The 6,000-nt window shown below is 40.6% G+C and overlaps 1 pseudogene; it reads right to left on the bottom strand.

Annotated features, from left to right (window-relative positions):
* LOC124012434 overlaps positions 1-5,462 on the bottom strand; it is a 52,544-nt pseudogene extending 47,082 nt beyond the window's left edge.
* Between the last annotated feature and the right edge of the window lie 538 nt (positions 5,463-6,000).

Raw genomic sequence — 6,000 nt, forward strand, 5'->3', positions numbered from 1 at the left:
TTTGTTGTCACGGCCTTATTGTACAATACGTACCAGTCAAAAGTTTGGACACACCTACTCATTCAAGGGTTTTTCTTTATTTTTACTATTTTCTACATTGTAGAATAATAGTGAAGACATCAAAACTATGAAATAACACATATGGAATCATGTAGTAACCCCAAAAAGTGTTAAACAAATCTAAATATATTTTATATTTGAGATTCTTCAAAGTAGCCACCCTTGCCTCGATGACAGCTTTGCACACTCTTGGCATTCTCTCAACCAGCTTCATGAAGTAGTCACCTGGAATGCATTTCATTTAACAGGTATGCCTTGTTAAAAGCTAGTTAGTGAAATTTATTTCCTTCTTAATGCGTATGAGCCAATCAGTTGTGTTGTGACATGGTAGGGGTGGTATACAGAAGATAGTCCTATTTGGTAAAAGACCAAGTCCATTTTATGGCAAGAAGAGCTCAAATAAGCAAAGAGAAACAACAGTCTATCGTTACTTTAAGACATGAAGGTCAGTCAATACGGAAAATTTCAAGAACTTTGAAAGTTTCTTCAAGTGCAGTTGTAAAACCATCAAGCGCTTTGACTGGCTCTCATGAGGACCGCCACAGGAAAGGAAGAACCAGAGCCACCTCTGCTGCAGAGGATAAGTTCATTAGAGATACCAGCATCAGAAATTGCAGCCCAAATAAAATACTTCACAGGGTTCAAGTAACAGACACATTTCAACATCAACTGTACAGAGGAGACTGGGTGAATCAGGCCTTCATGGTCGAATTGCTGCAAATAAACCACTACTAAAGGAGACCAATAAGAAGAAGACTGGCTTGAGCCAAGAAACACCAGTGGAAATCTGTCCTTTAGTCTGATGGGTCCAAAAGAAAGATTTTTGGTTCCAACAGCCATGTCTTCGTGAGATGGAGAGTACTGTAGATGAACAGATGATCTCTGCATGTGTGGTTCCCACGGTGAAGCATAGAGGAGGAGGTGTGATGGTGCTTTGCTGGTGACACTGTCAGTGATTCATTTAGAATTCAAGGCACACTTAACCAACATGGCTACCACAGCATTCTGCAACAAGGCATCCCATCTGGTTTGCGCTTAGTCCCACTATCATTTGTTTTTCAACAGGACAATGACCCAACACACCTCCAGGTTGTGTAAGGGCTATTTGACCAAGAAAGAGAGTGATGGCATGCTGCATCAGATGACCTGACCTCCACAATCACCTGACCTCCACAACGATCTCAACCCAATTGAGATGGTTTGGGATGCGTTGGAACGAAGAGTGATGGAAAAGCATCCAACAAGTGATCAGCATATGTGGGAACTCCTTCAAGACTGTTGGATAAGCATTCCAGGTGACGCTGGTTGAGAGAATGCCAAGAGTGTGCAAAGCTGTCATCGAGGCAAAGGGTGGCTACTTTGAAGAATCTCAAATATAATTTGATTTGTTTAAACTTTTTTGGTTACTACATTATTCCATAGTTGATGTCACTATTATTCTACATTGTCGAAAATAGTAAAAACAATGAAAAACATAAGTGTATAAGTGTCTCCAAACATTTGACTGGTACTGTATATCAAGGTGATATAGAGTTGAAGTCGGAGGTTTACATACAACTTAGCAAAATACATTTAAACTCAAGTTTTTCACAATTCCTCACATTTAATCAGAGTAAAAATTCCATGTCTTAGGTCAGTTAGGATCACCACTTTATTTTAAGAATGTGAAATGTCAGAATAATAGAAGAGAATAATTTATTTAAGCTTTTATTTCTTTCATCACATTCCCAGTGGGTCAGAAGTTTACATACACTCAATTAGTATTTAGTAGCATTGCCTTTAAATTGTTTATCTTGGGTCAAACTTTCAGGTAGCCTTCTACAAGCTTCCCACAATAAGTTGGGGGGAATTTTGGCCCATTCCTCCTGACAGAGCTGGCGTAACTTAGTTAGGTTTGTAAGGCCTCCTTGCTCACACACGCTTTTTCAGTTCTGCCCACACATTTTATATGGGATTGAGGTCAGGGCTTTGTGATGGCCACTCCAATACCCTTACTTTGTTGTCCTTAAGCCATTTTGCCACACCTTTGGAAGTATGCTTGGGGTCATTGTCCATTTGGAAGACCCATTTGCGACCAAGCTTCCTGACTGATGTCTTGAGATGTTGCTTCAATATATCCACATAATTTCCCTCCCTCATGAAGCCATCTATTTTGTGAAGTGCACCAGTTCCTCCTGCAACAAAGCATCCCCACAACATAATGCTGCCACCCCCATGCTTCTCTGTTGGGATGGTGTTCTTCAGCTTGCAAGCATCCCCGTTTTTCCTCCAAACATACCGATGGTCATTACGGTCAAACAGTTATAATGTTGTTTCATCAGACCAGAGGACATTTCTCCAAAAAGTACGATCTTTGTCCCCATGTGCAGTTGCAAACCGTAGTCTGGCTTTTTTATACCGGTTTTGGGGCAGTGGCTTCTTCCTTGCTGAGCGGCCTTTCAGTTTATGCCGATACAGGACTCGTTTTACTGTGGATATACTTTTGTACCTGTTTTCTCCAGCATCTTCACAAGGTCCTTTGCTGTCGTTCTGGGATTGATTTGCACATTTCGCACCAAAGTACTTTCATCTATAGGACACATCTTCTTCCTGAGCACTATGACTGCTGCGTGGTCCATTGGCGTTTATACTTGTGTACTATTGTTTGTACAGATGAACGTGGTACCTTCAGGCATTTGGAAATTGCTCCCAAGGATGAACCAGACTTGCCTTTTTTTTCTGGGGTCTTGGCTGATTTCCCATGATGTCAAGCAAAGAGGCGCTGAGTTTGAAGGTAGGCCTTGAAATACATCCACAGGTACACCTCCAATTGACTCAAAGTATGTCAATTAGCCTATCAGAAGCTGCTAAAGCCATGACATAATTTTCTGGAACTTTCCAAGCTGATTAAAGGCACAGTCAACTCACTGTATTATTATTGACTGTATGTTTGTTTTACTCCATGTGTAACTCTGTGTCGTTGTATCTGTCAAACTGCTTTGCTTTATCTTGTGATATAATGAATGATAAATTAAACAATCTGTCTGTAAACAGTTGTTGGAAAAATTACTTGTCATGCCCAAAGTAGATGTCCTAAACCGACTTGCCAAAACTATAGTTTGTTAACAAGAAATTTGTGGAGTGGTTGAAAAATGAGTTTTAATGACTCCAACCTATGTGTATGTAAACTTCCGACTTCAACTGTAGATACTGGTAGGGTCGAAAGAAAGGCAGCGTTGCACGATTTCACAATACAATCACGATCATTGAGCACATTAAGCTACATTTCATTAAATATATTGAGGTAAAAAATAGACAGTAGACAAATAAAACTCAATTAAGTGAACATGTATTTTAATATCATTGAAACATATGGGCCTATATTGTAGGTAGGCTATATATTTTTAATGCGGTCATCTCAATTTTCATTTTTAAGCATTTTACCCCTACAATTGCAAAGACATTGGCAACTTTGTATTTGTAGTAGTCTTCGTTGTGAAGTTATAGGCGGTCACGGAGAGACGGATAACATAAATCTTCTATGTATAAAGTGACGCTGGAGGGCAAAAAAAAGCATCTAACAACCCACTCGGCTGTTCTGCGAGTTGGCTGAGGCAGGCGTTAAATTACGAGCGTTTAAGTGCAACGTTAACTATGGTTTTGGGGAAACAGCTTGCTTGGAGATTTAACAATGCTCCTACAAAGGTTTTAACAATATACTTAGCCTTAAGATGCTTCTGGGAAACCGGGCCCTGAACAAATACGCAGAGGGGAGCGGAGCGACTTAAGCCAATTTATGCATGATCCGAAAATGTGGTCGGGGGCTCGGTATGGACGGGTGTGACGCAATCGCGGAGTCTCCAGAGGCATGCAAAGGCCAAATGGAGCTCAGTACCGCTCTGTATAGCTCCACACGGAGATGATTGGTTGACAATAGGTGGGGGAGAGAGGTTCTGTTTAAACACAAACTGGCTTGCTTGACAATTTCTTTCAAAGTCTGTCGGTCCTGTTGTTTTTTGATAAAGAGAAACCTACGCGTGTGAAGCTTGGTTATGTAAGATACGATGTTAGAGCTTTCGGCTCCAAACGATTGCAGTGTACGAATTGTAAACGATTTGGCCATGATTCAAGTGTGTGCAGATGGACAGAGTATATTGAAGAACGGTGTAGTTAAAGCGGTCAATCGAATCTCCTATGCAGAGGTGATTTAAAATAATTGGGAAAACAAGGGATGCTCGTGAAGATATGGTAGTGGACGGACCACTGTAGTAAATATTTGCTGCCAGTCAAAAGATACCGTGTGTTAAAATGGTGGATTTTTGTGGTAGTCATTGCCACAGTTATTAACTGTACGGCACAAGTCTCGTAGAAGACTAAGAAACTGGACATTATTGTGGCTGTGGCAGAAACGTTTTTGGGACTTAAACGATTTTTACATCTGAAAACTTGCATTACTGTCGCCGGAAGACCTGCCCTCCCAGTTTCCCCTTGAGCCTGAGTTCGGAACAGATCGGTTAAATTTGTTAAACAGCAAAGTTGTTTGATTTAGTTTACTTTTTGATGGGTATTTTTATTAATTTATGGGAATCCTGTTTCCATCCCTCACAGTTGGTGGTGGGATGCACATTAAATTGTGCGATTGCCAATATACCATAGAATACAACTAGCATTTCGCTACACTCGCATTAACATCTGCTAACCATGTGTATGTGACAAATAAATTTTGATTTGAACTTCCTTCACAACAGCTCTGTGCTGCTCCGCGAAACGCATGAGGTATGAATGCCCTGACTTGTGTATCGGCCGAAATCACCGTTAATGCATTAAAAATGTATGGCCTATACTGTAGAAGTATGTTTCATGTTCATTGAATTTAGTTTTATTTAGCTAATGCAGCGCATTTATGCAAAATGTACCTCTTGCCATTCCTCTGTATCGGTCGAGGATCTTTACACTTCTGGGACGACTGGCGAGGACGCGCTCTCGCAATGTCCCCTCTGCGCGCTCCCGTGACACCTTAAGTTCCTGTAGCTGTAGTTTCCTCCGCAATGCCCTGTTTTCTTTCTGGCTTTGAGTTATTTCCAAACGAAACACTGCATAGTCATCGTCTACGAGTTTACAGATCTCTGCCACGGCTGCATTCGCTAGAACCTCCATAATGGAGGCTATTTGAGTGTGAAAAACAATACAGTTGGCCATTGTTAGCTAACATTAGCAGCTAGCTAGCGTTATATAGATAACATCTATCAACTAAGTCCTGTCTCCTACGCGAATGAAAGATAACCTGTGGTAAGTATATGATGCTGTTCAGTTAAATGAGTGAAATGTAGATGTCCATGGTGTTAATAAACGTCGAAATCAAAACGCTAACGTGGAAATTGTTCTTCGTCACAGTTTACTTCCGTTTTACACCGAAGTGAAGAGAAATATCAGCATCTCGTCAGCAACACGTGAAGTACTTCCGGGTCAACGTTGTTTTAGAAATTCTTCAAAATAAAGGTTCCCCAAGTAATAGTAGAAACACTCAGGTTATTGACAGTTATTTACATTTGTTCATATTTAAGTGACAATTGCACCATGTTCCAAAGTCATATGAATGCCCCCAATGCGAATTACTGTTAATGTAATACATATTGGCTTATAGAGCAAAACTATTTTGGGTGCCACAGTAAACGTTTTGTAGGGTCTGTAGAATGTATATCTGGTGTCATTTCAATGGGGCTCTGAATAATAGTGTTGCTGGCCTTTTGCTCCACCCATTCCATTGGGACCAACCTCAGTCCCCCATGAAATAACACCATACATTCTACAGACCCTACTGAGTATTTCCAACCCCACTTTTACATTGGCACATATAATAGTTTTTTCTCTCTAAGCCAATAATGTAATTTATAGGCCTACAATGTATTGCATTGGGAGCAATGAAATGAGTGGGCTTGCTGGGTATCATCCAATGAATAA

Source organism: Oncorhynchus gorbuscha, linkage group LG24 (genome assembly GCF_021184085.1).
Source record: "Oncorhynchus gorbuscha isolate QuinsamMale2020 ecotype Even-year linkage group LG24, OgorEven_v1.0, whole genome shotgun sequence".
Classification (NCBI taxonomy): domain Eukaryota; kingdom Metazoa; phylum Chordata; class Actinopteri; order Salmoniformes; family Salmonidae; genus Oncorhynchus; species Oncorhynchus gorbuscha.